Here is a 14,128-nt window from a genome sequence, read left to right as displayed (position 1 = left end):
AGGGATAAAGGTACTTTCAAAACCCCCACCTGAGCTGCTGAGACCACTGAGAGGGAGAAACCCATTAGCCTGAAAGCCATACATTATGTGAAACTTGTGGCTTAAAAGCATTTCTCTCAGAGAATCATAAAGAATAAACTGGCTAGTCCTTACCTGCCTCATGCCAATCAGCCTCAGATTAAAATGCACACATGTGCACCTGTACGTACGCGCGTGCGCGTGACAGGCTGCAGATTTTTTTCAGAAATTTAAATAATAAATGAGAAAGTATTGTGAACACCTCAAAAAGGGGGGGGGCAATACTCATAACAGTAATTATCTCAAAAGTAAAGTTGGATAATTAGAATGATTCATAATCTTAGTTTTGGCTCTGTACCTACTACAAAATCAATGATGCAAATGACTTTTTAAAAAAAAATTAGACTGCAAAGAAATAGTAAAAGTTAAAAAACTCAGTAATGGACCACCACATGCACTTTCAGGTGATACTGGTTTGATAACTAAAAATATTCTTTTTATATAATAGCATATATAAAATATAACTACTTACAGACTGGCTCTCCCTGCTTTCCAACAGCACAGTAATTTGTACTTGTATCCTTTAAAGCTATATCAGAATGCCTTAACTTAATAAAATTAATGTGATCAAATAACCATGACTAATGTATGTATCTGTTTGAAAGTCTGATTCATGAAAAATGAAAACTATAGTAATAAATTAATCCACAAATTTTAAAAACATTTCATAATTTTTACAGCATGATCCTTCTTAATAGCCCAATAGGGCTGAATCCTTCATCAAAAATGTGTCCAGTATATCTGGTACACACCAGAAATAGAAAACGCAGGTAATCCCAGAAGCTGAGGTACGACAAAGGTAATGACCAGGCTATTACTCTGAATGATAATGCCAGGCTTACACTGAACACTTTGCCTAATTAGACTTCACACAGGGGGAAAAATGCTTTAATATTTAACAAGTATAATGGTGCAATCAATGTACACAAATCAGGCCTGATAAGCAGCATTGCTTATTAAAGAGAGAGACAGATGGCTACAGGAAAGGTATAATCATTAAATGTAAAATCTCATAGGCTCCAACTGTGAACACCAGTCATATACTTTAAAATTACCACTTCATCCACAGAACTCAATGTATTATTTAGTCCTGTCCTCTTACTCTGTAGACTTTAGATACACCCACACTAAGATTTATTAAAACAACTTGGTTCAAATAGATCGTCTTGTTTCTCTCAAAGCTGCCTTTTCCAAGCCACATTGGCGGATGTCAAAATCCCAGAGAGCAAGATGTCCAACATCTCTCTTATAATCATTTCAGTTAGATAATGAGTCCTCCTTCTTATTACCTTCAAGACTTAATGTGCTGGAAGCCTTCCTGACTCTATTAAACCCAGCCTGCCACAAGATTATGAATACGTAATTTGTTTACAGGTAGCTTTTAAGAAAACACACAGGATGCAGGCATATATTTAAAAACAGGCATGCTTGTGAACTGCAAATTATAGTGAAAGATGTCTAAGGGTGGGTTTACGTTGGTTTCCTCCAAGGCCAGCTTCATGGTCAAATACAGGGATCCTAGAAGGCCATTTGCCCATTCATGAACACGGCCCCTTGTTGCTGCATTTGTTCATTCTACACATATTTACTGAGAGCCTACACCCTGTGCAGTACTTGCTATAGTCTTTGGAAAACATCAACGAATCATGAAAACTATGGCCTATTCCCCAGGACTTCAGAGTTTGTTCCAGTGATGACATAAAAGCAACTAAAATGTCTACCCTGCATATGGTGTTTTGCTTGGTATGTGAAGCCACCAGGCCAGCCTTGGGAGCAAAAGATTTACAGGCTTTTACTGTCACTGTCATCTGACCTGGGATTCCATCTATTGAAACTCAGTTCCCCAAGTATTTTTGAATGTGTTAAATAAATTCCACAAAGAAAGTGCTTTGAACAGTATTTAGCACACAGTAATTTCTTCCTAAACTTCTGCCATGTCTGCATTAAAATTAAGCTTGTTTTAATTGAGAAACCCAATTATTCAACCCCTCCCTTTGCTGCAATGATACATGTATCTACACTTCTCTCTCTTTGGGTACATAACAACCCATTTTAATCTGTGTCCAGGAACAAATTCCTCAGAATTAGTCTTAACCAAATGTTTCCAGAAAAATCAAGGATTTGAAATGCAGAGATCAAAGAATTTCACATTTTAATCCACTAGCAGGATGTATACAAATGAAGCTGAGGTCGTTTAGAATCAATTTGATTCATTTCGATTTCTGATGTTGTAAACTCAACAGGAAACAAAAACTAATCCTCAGGTGTTTAAAGTAGGCACTGAGAGCTTCCCGTCCCCAGGGAAGATGCTCCACATGCCACTGCCATGATAATACATTCCTTTCTCAGTAGTATTTTACTTCTCTGCAGCCAGAATGCCCTGTCTGTTCATCAACTTTCTCCCGCACCCAGCACAAAGCCAAGCACACGGTGAATCCGTGGTAAGATTCTGAACAACTGGAGACCAGGCAGTTGTGTAGATGTCACCGTGGTAAGGGCACCTCAAGTTACCTGCTAACCAGCAATGGTACTGAATGACATTGCACAGCCCAGCAAGAGCCGAGTGACACAAACAAGGCCCCTGTTTGTGTCATCCCACTAAGTACCCAAGTAACCTTAGATAAGTGACTCTTGGCCTCTCTGGGCCTCCTTCTGTATATTTGCAAAATATGGGGATAGTCTACATCATCTCAAATGATGACAATTAGACTGATGATCTCAAAGTACAGCTATTTCTGGTGATATATTCTTGCTAACCAATGATCCTCTTATCACTTCTAACACCAAAAAGTTGTTGACAAGACTATTTAGTGACATTTACACGTACTCCAGGCATGAAGCGACTCTTTCAAATGCACATTTCGGCCACTTCTAGTTTCAGCTAATTCATATAAATTAGTTGAATGGACATGGCCAACTTTATTTAAAGCGTCTCTACTCATTTCCTGCTCCTCGTTCCTTGGAGATGAGCGGCAGCATTCCTTGGCCACTTCACCCAGAGCATCATTGACCCCACGGATAATCCAACAATTCTGATGGAGGCTAGAGAAAGGAGTTTAAAAAAGCTGGTGCCTCCCATGTGTCTTCACCCCAAGATGAACCAGATCCACAGGCCAAAGAAACACCCTTTCGTGTTTTCAGGCAACCCCACAGTTTTACAAGAAACCCATTCCCACCTCCCATCAGCTGAACCCTCCTGAAAAGTGCAAACACTCACAGGTTACCTGGTGACCATCCGGAAAGTTCCCCATCTTGGAAGGATGAAAAAGAATTGTATTCCTGGTACTCGGTGAGCAACCAATTCCTAACATGTGAAGTCATTGCCTTAGACGGGAGAGAGACCAAAAAGCTAGTAGTTTCTGCTCTCCTTCTTTCCCAAGTCTATCGAAACACTTGAACATCAATGTACCAGTTCTTCACAAGGAGTGTAAAAGAGTTATCCCCTGTAGCCTCTGTTATAGACACTGATAATGGTCCATGGCAGGTCAGAAACATTTTGGAAGAAAGCAAAAAGCTAATTTCAGGGAGACTAGATAAGTTCCCTTTTATACCCAAGGACATTAATGGGAAAAACCCTCTAGATTTTTAATTATTTCAGTGAATAATAAACTCTCTACAAAGAAAAACTATTTTTGAGAAAACCTCAAACCCAAGGTGTTGGACCAACTTACTTGCTCCAACAGAGTAACTAGTTTTCTGCTCACATTGTGGCTTTGGCCATCATTTGGAATGATAATCAGTTCACAGGCCACAAATTTCATTGCTTTGCATTTGAACAGCACCTGCATCTCATTGATTCAATTCCTGCTTTACAGATTGAGAATTTGCTCGTGGCCACAGAGTGAGTCAGCTCTAAAATCCTTTCTCTATAAACCTAAGGTCCTTCTGCAACAACTTGTCTGCAAACTCAGTTTTCTCCCATTGGTCAGTCCCAAGAATCTATAGGCCAGCCGTGAGTTTAGTGAGAAGACAACAGGAAGCTCCTAGGCAGAAGCCAGAGCTTGGAAGTCTTAAGTACACCCCTAGAAATATCCCCCCCAGAATACAAGCTTCTCTCCCTTGTTCCCTATTATATACCATAATTGTATGCAAATAAATCTTCTATGTACATAGGACACACAAAGGTACTCAGGGTATTCTGACTTGCTTATGTCCATGAAAGTCCAAGAAGTATCTATTCCTATCCACTTACATAGAGAGAGTGGGTAGGAAAGAAAGAGAAATCTACTGTCATGTGAACAGCTAACTGAAGTAGCCAAGGGACATTAGAAATTCATTGTTTAACAGCATGTCCTAGTCACTGTCCCACCGACCTCAGTCTAAAACTTTCAGCTACATAAGGGTCCTCAGGTGGTTTTTCTGGAATTCATTTCTACACCCAAGCACCTTAGCAACATGCGCACAGTAGGAGCCCAAAGACATTTGATTACAACAGTCTAGAATTGAAGACATTTTTTTAAATGCCCAAGAATGGGACCAGGAGACTCAAGGTCCAGGGCAAATGTCCCATCCTCCTTCTAGTCTTCCAAATACTTCTCCAAGGGAAAAAAAAAACACTTATTTTCCATGTATTAAGTATTTGCCATGTGCTACCCAGTTTCCATGTGTTATCAGCAAACCACCTAAGGAGTTAAACATGACTATCCATTGTATAGATGAGAAACTAGCAAAGCTCTGACCTTCTGTGAATGACTCCAGCTCCCAGGCTACTCAGCCAGGGTGCCACTGTCTCCTGCAGAACACTGTTCCTTCCTTGTTTCTCACCCATCAGTTCTCTGCAGGCCTTCGTTATCCTCACCTTCCCAAGACACATAGGAACTAACTTGAATTCCAAGGACTATTCCTCTTCCCACAAAGCTCTTCTATTGTTTTTTTAAGCTTGTTTTTTTTTTTTTTTTCACTTTAACACACTCTATTAATTCTATAAAATGGGTTTTTGGAAATTACAGTAACTTGTTCTAAACAAACTGTTCTCCAATTCGATACTGTCTTTAAATTTGCTGCATGGTGCTTTAAAAGGCCTGAATCAAGCTTCTCCTGCACCTGGGCAGGTCCTGTTTGCTAGGACACAGAAGGGCCGGTTCATGCCTCTGTGCCCTGGAATAGTAAGCAATGACTCCAGGCTTCCCGCTCCCTGGCTGAGGGAGACCTTCCTGAACTGTAATGATTTTGTAAAACCCACGTTCCCTGGCTGCCACACACAGCATCTACCCTGCACACCAAACAAGGAGGCTCATTATCATAAAACCACCAGGAACATCTGGGGAAAAAACCCACCGTGGTCTAACAACACAGCCCACTATACAGGCTGTGCCAGCGGGACTCTACCCAGAGGCCCACAGACCTGGCTCCCAGCTGCAGAGTGAAACAGACCTGGGTGTATTTAGCCAAATCCCCAACTGGCAAAGGAGCAGGGGCTCATTTCTACCGCAATACCAGCTACCCCATGAAATCTCCAGTGGAGATTGGCAAGCCACTAATAATTTTGACTTAGCTACTTGCTGACGGAGGATGTGCCGCCTTCAGAAAATGCCTGCAGTCAGAGCTCAGGGAGTTAGAAGTATATACCAGCAATGCACCAACTGGGCTGCAGCTGTCCTCAGAGCTCCTCAGCAGAGGCCATCCGGCCTAGAGCTGCAACTCAGAGCCACCAACCAAACCTCAGGCTGCTCAGAGCCTGGCTTGCTGTCCCCCAAGACCCTGAACCCTTTTACTAAACCCACCTCAGACTTCCTTTTCTGAGTTGTTCCAATTTGTATGAGACCTGAGTTCTTGACTGATCCCTTATTCTATGCTATGTACCCACTCCTACCCCACAGGCACCTATCCTGGGCTCCAAGCTGCCACTGTCTGTTGGCTTCAGTGGCTCCGGCCAGCTCCGGTGATAACCAAGCATGATAGGAACCTCAGGCTAGTGCCAGCTCACACATCAACCAAGGCAGCTGCCAGATTTGTCCCAGCCCCATGAGGAACAATCAGAAAATAACATTTTCAGGAGACTGATTCCATTCTATCTTGGATTTTTATACCTTTATATCTTTCCTGCTCCATAACTGTTGGGGCAAAGGGGAGAGAAGTGGGAGGGTGAGAGGAGAGAGATAGGAAAGAAAAAGAAGAAGGATGCTGCTGTTGCTTAATACCTGCCACTCCAGGTGGCTGGGCACTATATTGTGCATCCCATTTAATTCTTGAAGCAAGACTGTAAAATGTTACTATCTCTATTATGCACACAAGGAAACAAAGTCTCAGAGATGTTCACTAAGGGGACATGGCCCCTCCAGTAGTAAGTAGTGCAGGTGGGACACAGACCCCAGGAGTACCCTGCCCCAGGGTCTCAAATGCTTCCCTCTTTCCTGCACTATCTTCCTGTCTTTATATTCCCTGTGGTGTCAACGTAGTGCCTTCGTATAGCAGGTGCATATGCAATGTTTGTTCAATGAATGTGTGAATGGTTGACTCAGCCCTTCACACCTTCATATTCCACAACCCACACACTTGACTTTATTCATTTATCATGTTTGTAACATGCCTGCAAAGAGCCTGGATAATAAGTTAAGTGTAGTACAGAGACGCCGTTCTACACTATATTTTGAGCTACTAGAAAATACTACACGTACAAACCCATAAAATAAAACATACTAAAGGAAACCCACTGATCAAAATGCATTTGTTATTGTGCTCCGTCCTGCCCAGAAATGAACACAAATACAAAAATCTAAGGAAAATCAGTGCTTTCATGTTTTTGTTTTAACCCTCAGAACTATAAGATATTTTCCCAGCTGCCAGTTCAATGAGTTTATGCTACAAAAAAACAGCAGAGAGGCTACGAGCAGAAGCCAAGCAGACACAGACTGAAGACCAGCTCTGGACTATCACCTAGCCGACGATAGGCAAGAACTGTGCCTCCTAAGTCTTGGTTTTCCTATCTGTTGAATACAGATAATAATAGTGCGTACTGTAAGTGGCCATGCTGAGTAAAGGAAGAGCCCAGGCCCCACATTTAGCACAGCACCAGCTACCCAGTTAAGTGCTCCGTAAATGTAGACATTTTTATCAAGGGAAGAGAAGAACCGCGGTAGATATGCAATGAGAAAACTTCAATGAATTACTTGCCTCTGCAAATATCATTATAAGTACTAAATTCACTAAATCATCTGTTCCAGATCACTGTGATTACTAGAATGATCTACCCTGAGAGCAACTCAGATAATAATAATGATAATAATAATAATAATAATAGTAATCACCAGCAGTTATACACACACACAATTTACTATATGCCAGGCACTCTTCCAACCACTTTTACAGACAATGGCCCCACGCACAGCTGTGCAGAATGTGCCACACAAGAGCCCATCAAGGGAGTGAACAGGACTGAAGTCTAGTCTGCTGTCTGGTAACCCAGCTTAAAGCCCTGGTACAGGATGATCCACCACAGAGGAATCAACACCTAGTGGTAATTGTCACAAAGACACTCCATGGGCAGCAACCCTGTTTACATATATTCACTGTTATGGTTTAGATGCGAGGTGTCCTCCAAAAGCTCACATGTGAGATAGTGCAAGAAGGTTCAGAGGGAAAATAACTGGGTTGTAAGAGTCTTAACCCAATCAATGAATTAATCCCCTGATAGGGATTAATTGAGTGGTAACTGAAGTGGTAGGGTATGGATGGAGGAGGTGGGAATTGGGTGTGCAGGTGTGGGTATATATTTGTACCTGGTGGGTGTTCTCTCTCTCTCTCTCTCTCTCTCTCTCTCTCTCTCTCTCTCTCTCTCTCCTTTCTGATTACTGTGTGAGTTGGTTCCCTCTGCCACACTCTTCCACCATGATGTTCTGCCTCACCTGGAACTCCAAGGAATAGAGCCAACTTTCTATGGAATAAGACCTCTGAAACTGTGAGCCCTCAGATAAAATTTTTCTCCTCTACAGTTGTTCTGGTCGGGTCCTTTCAGTCACAGCAGCAAAGAAGCTGACTAAAACATTAACCAACATGTTAACTTGAGCAAGAATTAGACCCAGGAGAGACAGAAGTAGAAAGACACTTTTGAGGGTACCCAGGATCTAAATCAAACACTGCCATTTCAGCAACAGAATAGATGGTATTCACAAAAGCATCAGTGAACAGTCCCTAATATTAAGCTGCACAATGGTGCCCAGGTGCCATGGGAACACAAAAATAAGGCAGGCCCTAGAGTTCAGTATAAATAGACAATTCACAACTACCTCCTCTCTGTTTCCTGCTTCCCAACTCAAATGTTCTTTGTATGTGAAAATAAAATAAAGCAGCAGATGTGACCCCAGGATAACCAAATGTTGGGTCTTGCATCACTTAAAAACAACAAAAATTACCTGAGCAACAAAGCAATGTTTGACTAAGTGATAAGTTCAAAATATTTCAATGAAAATCCTAGCCAACAGTTGTCATTTCTATCCAGGTGGTACACCCAAATGCAGGTTCTTAAAAATGACTCCCAGGTGTAAAGACCCTTTCATTTTCTCCCACCTCAGGCTTCCATGATCTCGGTCTGTTCGGAGTTCTTACCCAAGCTCAACCATGATGTTCTGTGTAAAGGTTTATGCCTATCATCCCGGCTGACGCTCAGCTTCAGTCTGGGAAGAGGAAGCAGAGGCTAGGAGATGCCATACCCTTCCCTAACTGGGGCTGTGAGGGTAAGAGCAAACCTCCTCCAGTTCTAGAAAAGAACTCATTTGTGCAAACAAGATCTGCTTAACTCTGATATGCACAGGATCCTAAAAGCAATCCAAAAAAATGTAGCTTATTCAGAGGGAAAAGATAATAAAAATTATCTAAAGCCTTCACTCGAAAGCTATTCCTTTTACCCTGTTCCCTAACAAGGACTGACCCAGACCTTGATAGGAAAAAACAGCAAAAACCAGATTGCCTTGTTTTAAAATTCCACCGTGTGACAGTCAGAATTGGATGTCTGATAATTTTCTGAATTCAGATACATTCTGCTAAATAAGATAAGAAGCCCCATGGTAAGATATAAGGCCCACAACAGGCTGACCTATCTCCTGCTGTGCTTAATTCTCCTTTACAGATGAAAGGTGTTTTGTTTGTCATTGTAACTAAATTTCACTAGAAACCTGGAAATATGATGTTTCTCATATTCATTTGCAAACAATATGGCAATATTGTGAGTGTGATGTTTGCTTACATACATACAATTTGCAAATTTCATCTGGCAAATAGAAACACCTTCGAGTTGTTCAATCAATATTCTCAAGCCTGACTCACTTCATTCAAGTTAGAATTTAGAAATAAGAAGGCTTTTCATAAGTTCACACAGAAGACAGGTGCCTTTCAATGATGCACATCTGAATGTAACAAAACAATTTTAAAGGTGGAATATAATGTGGCCCACTTTAATAAAAAATAAAGGAACACCAGGAGTTTTAACTGGCCAGGTAATAAAATTCCCTTGAGAAACAACCCATATTGTTAGTGCTACAAGTACCTATTTAAGACATAAAGCAATTTTAGATTCACTAAAAAAATAAGTATCACCAAAGACACACACACACAGTGACTAAAACATTAACCGACATGTTAACTTGAGCAAGAATTTAACCCAGGAGAGATAGAAGTAGAAAGGCACTTTTGAGGGTACTCGGGATCTAAATCAAACACTGACATTTCAGCAACAGAATAGATAGTATTCAAAACAGCAGAGAGAAAGAGAAAACTTTAAAATACTAGATCGAAATCATACATTTGATTTTTTCAGTTTAAGAATTTTATATTTTTGTATGGTAGGATATGCAAAGTAAAAAGCCCAATTCTTAAATCTCCTTAATTCTTTAGCTCTAAAGGTTTGCTCTAACGTTACTCAGAAAACCATACCAAATCCATTATTGGACAACTCTTCATTTATTTTCAGGCCTTTGGTAATGCTAGTCACACAGGGTTGCCCTCTTCCCTTACAGTATTCTGAGAACCCAGGAAGTCAAATTTCTCTGCTATCTCAAAGGACAGATTAGTGGTAACAAATGACAGGCCCTGGTGATCCACTAGGCGGAGGAGGCCCCTAGTGGTGAAGCTACCTCTGCGACCTGGCTTAGCACATTTTATAAGACTGCTTCATCATGAGGGCAAAATCAATAGGTAATAAAGTCTACCTGAGCTTTGCCTCCTTAATACCTCTATTAGCCCTAATATATAGGAGGGCTGTAATTTACAATCCCACGGTCCTTTCATCAGGAATATTAAAAAATGGATGTGACTTGAAGAATAACTTCATTACATTCTGAATTTCAAGTCAACTAACATTCATAAGCCCTTTACACCCTGCCAGGCACCAAGTGTGACATGGAGAGACAGGTAAACCAGAGAGATGAGCAGACACAGAGAGATTACTGTTATTTCTTTTCAAGATAATAGCATCACATACAGAACAGAACTAGGACAACAGGAAGGTTGGAAAGCTCAATTCATCATCATATGACCTGATGACAGATTCTAACCAACAGGAAAACCCAGAAGAATTGCCTACCACAACCTCCAAACTGTCAGCTCCTCATTTTTAAACATGCACATAGGGCAGCACTGAGTTTCTTCAACACAAATGGATGGAAGAATGGATGGATGGAAGGAAAATAAGACTACATTTTTTTTAATAAAAAAAGTATAATTTTAAAAACATATTGAAACATGCCAGAATTAACAATTCCTAAAAATAAAGAAAAACAAGAGATAACATTTACAAAGCCCTGGACCCATAAGTTTCTAGGTGTTATTTAATTCTGCCAAACATCTCTACAAAGAGAGGAGTAATATCAGCATTTTACAAATTAGGGTGCCAATGCTAGACAAGGGTAAATGCCTTTTCCAGAATAATGCAGTTAATAAATGGGAGAAGCAACTTGGAGCCCATGATTCTGAAATAGTGAAGCATAATCTCACTACATTATAATGTACATATGTGAATCCAAAAGTCTATTTTGTTTTGAACCCCATTAATACAGTTTGCAAACAGACATGAGATTCAAAATACAAAGATGGAAGAATTAAAGTATTTCCATATTGCATTCTTTGGAGTACATAGAGTACCTGAGTTTCATGCAGAGAAATTATCAAATATTTACCAGGTTCCTACAATAGATGTGATCCATCTCTTGTTTTCCAGGAACAGGCACTTTCTGGAAGCCCAACCCACCCATCCCCTATAATATTATGCACTATTGCATACATTCAAGTCACTTTTTATACCCAGGGCATGAGTTAATCTCTGCCTTGTGTTTCTACTTCCAAGTCTGAAAGACTTTTCTCCTTCCATTTAGTAAGATGACCACTGCACCAGCTTTATTCGTGTTCACTTTTGCAACACTAGGATAATTGTGACTTTCTTGCATGAATAATGTTAACAAAAATCTAAGGAATCCTGTAGAACCAAGTTTAAATTTCTAGTAAAAAATATGAAACAACAGTTAATTACCTTTATTATCTAGAATATCTAAGGACATCTAAGTTTAAAAGGTGCCAAGACGTTGAAAGCAAAATAAAAGTGGAGTTTGCGAAATAAAGCCACCGCATCGTTTGTTAGTATTTCATTTGCGAGTGTTTCCCAGGCTCACTGTTTCGGCATGTAACATGTTTTCCTCTCCCACCATTCTTTCTCTGTTCACGATGAAAAGATAAGTTCAGACTCACTGACAGGAGCGCAGGTGCAGGAAGTGTCGCGGAAACAAACAACTTTGCCTTTGCTTGGTAGCGCTTCCCCCTCCTCCAGCCCTCGGAACCCCAGACACCCCAAGACCATGGCCTCGAACAGCTTCCCTGCACCCATCGTGCAAGACGCGTCTGCGGGGCACTGTGGGATCTGATCGCGGTGACCCTCAGTCACAGTCACCATGGCCCTGGTCCAAGGCAGGAGAGCACGCTGCCCACCGTCCACCCTCTCCATCATAGCAAAAAATAAAAGGACAATAACAGCAAAGTAGTCAGCGGGCACGTGTAAAGGCTACTTTTCAGTGGGGTTTCGAGAAAGTAATTAAACAGCCGAGCGCTACGATAAATGGCAATGAAGCCCAAGTGACCCGGGTCGCCGCGGCCCCTGACCCTCACTAGAAGCCTCCCCGCGTGCTCCCGCGTCCACCTGAAGGCACCGCGCCCTCGGCGGGCCGGGCCGCCCCAGTCCTGCGCTGCGCGGAGCCCCCTCCCGGTGCCAGTCCTCGGGCCCCAGCCGGCAGGCAGCGGCGGAGCGAGGCCCCGCGCAGCACCGTCCTCCCGGCCGGGGAGCCACCCCGAGGTCGCGGGCTGGGGCGCGCGAGAAAGCCGCGCGGGGCTACGCGGATGGACGAGCGGCACCGACGCCCCCGCGCGGCGCGACACACCCCGCCGGCCCGGGGAGGGGACCCGACTCACCCGGAGGCGCCCTCCCGGCTGCCCGGCCCGGTTCCCGCTGCGCTCGCCGCCGCTGAACTTTCCCTCCTGCTCGGCGGCCGCGGGCTCGGCTCCACCTCCCGCTCGGCAGCCGCGGAGCCTCCAGGGACCCGGGGGGCGGGGAGTGGCGGCGGCGGCGGCTCGGGCGGGCGGGCTGAACCGCGGCCAAGCCCCAGCGCCCGCCGCCGGGTGGGAGCCGGCCGGGCCCGCGAGCCCGCGCGGCGGCAGCCACCCGGCTGGGATCGCGCTGGCTGCGCCCACCCGCGTCCCCCACAACTCCTCTGCAGTGCGTCCCTGCTCCCGGTCTGAGCGGGGCGCCCTAGCTCAGGCTTGTCATTCTGCAGGGTCCCGAAGGGGGACAGTCTTGCGAGAGACTGGTCACTGAGATCAGGAGAAGTTGAGGGAAGGGGCTAGGACGTCGTGGCGTGCCCCGGGTCCCAGGAGAGAGGTGGGTAAGTGTTTAGCCTGCAACTGTGGGGTCCTTCATCTTTCGGTTCCCCAGCCCCCCACTAACCACCTCTGTTTTCCTTTGCCGTTACTGAAATGCCCTAACCCCTGTGGGCCGACTTGCCTAGGAAACTTGGTAAGATTGCCCTTCCGAGAAGTAATTCGCTGTCTGTGTTAACGCTGGTCAGTATAACGCCTCGGTTACTGCGAAGGTCAGAAACCCCTGTAACTCTGAGACACCTCCACCATGAGTTAGTGAAGTCTGCAGGGACCACTGGCGGCCACTGGGAGCCCTCTGAGAGAAGTGGGAGAGGAAGGAGGAAAGGATGGAAAGTGGGCAAGTAGGGTTTAAAAAATAAAAGATACCACCACTGCCCTCAACACACGCACATTCACCTCCACCTGTCATCTGTCATTTGTAACTGCCCCACCACTGATCTATGCGAGAGGGAGATGGGGAGTATTATGATCCCCAATTCTCAGTATAATTGAAGGGGCCTCAGGAGGAGTCCGTGGTAGCCTGGAAGAGGTGATCTCCACCTACTGATGCAGCCAGGCAACTCGCAATTGCCCCTTGATGAAGGATGGCAGACCAGAGTTAGAAACAGAATCCTGTGATTCCTGGTGCAGAGCTCCTTCTACTGCCTGACCATCAGAATGCTCAAAGCCCTCATCCCAGAGATTTCAGGACACCAGATTTTTACGTGGGCACAAGGTAGTGGGTCTGTGAGCAGCTAAATTCCCATTAAGCACCCATCCTTGCAACAAGCCTGGCTTCCTACCAGGATTCCCAGGTGACTCTGTCCCCACTCCCACACCTCAAGTGAGCAAATTCAGCCTTGTGACCTGCTGTCATCCCCACAGCAACTCAGTTGAGATTTGGGAAAGAGGGAAGAATCAGGTATTCACCAAATGAATAAAAAGTATAATGTCTGTTCTGTTGCTGCAAGCCCCCTAAGCTGCAGAATAATGGACACAATGAATAGTTAACACAGGATACATACATCCATATGTAGGTACAAGTCATTGGCCAAGTTCATCCACATATTATCTCCTAGCAACCTCATAAAGCAAACCATATGACAGTCCCCATTTGCAGAAGGACAGCATCACTTGGAGGTTGGAGTTAGTTGTAAGTTATGTAAAGGTTAGTGCTTTCACAACCAAGTACTCTTTTGAGTAGCCAAGTAACCTCCTC

The 14,128-nt window shown here is 43.7% G+C and overlaps 1 protein-coding gene across 3 annotated transcripts in view; it reads right to left on the bottom strand.

The window, feature by feature from the left end:
• Csgalnact1 (chondroitin sulfate N-acetylgalactosaminyltransferase 1) overlaps positions 1 to 12,552 on the bottom strand; it is a 319,803-nt gene extending 307,251 nt beyond the window's left edge. For 2 of the 3 annotated variants that reach the window (XM_076853624.1, XM_076853628.1), the window contains exon 1: positions 12,466 to 12,552. The gene's annotated coding sequence lies outside the window, so the exon portion shown is untranslated. The remainder of the gene's footprint in view (positions 1 to 12,465) is intronic. The other variant, XM_076853626.1, reaches the window with a different exon arrangement.
• Positions 12,553 to 14,128: the final 1,576 nt, after the last annotated feature.

This window comes from Callospermophilus lateralis, chromosome 4, assembly GCF_048772815.1.
Source record: "Callospermophilus lateralis isolate mCalLat2 chromosome 4, mCalLat2.hap1, whole genome shotgun sequence".
NCBI lineage: Eukaryota > Metazoa > Chordata > Mammalia > Rodentia > Sciuridae > Callospermophilus > Callospermophilus lateralis.
This window is presented reverse-complemented; position numbering and strand designations above follow the sequence as displayed.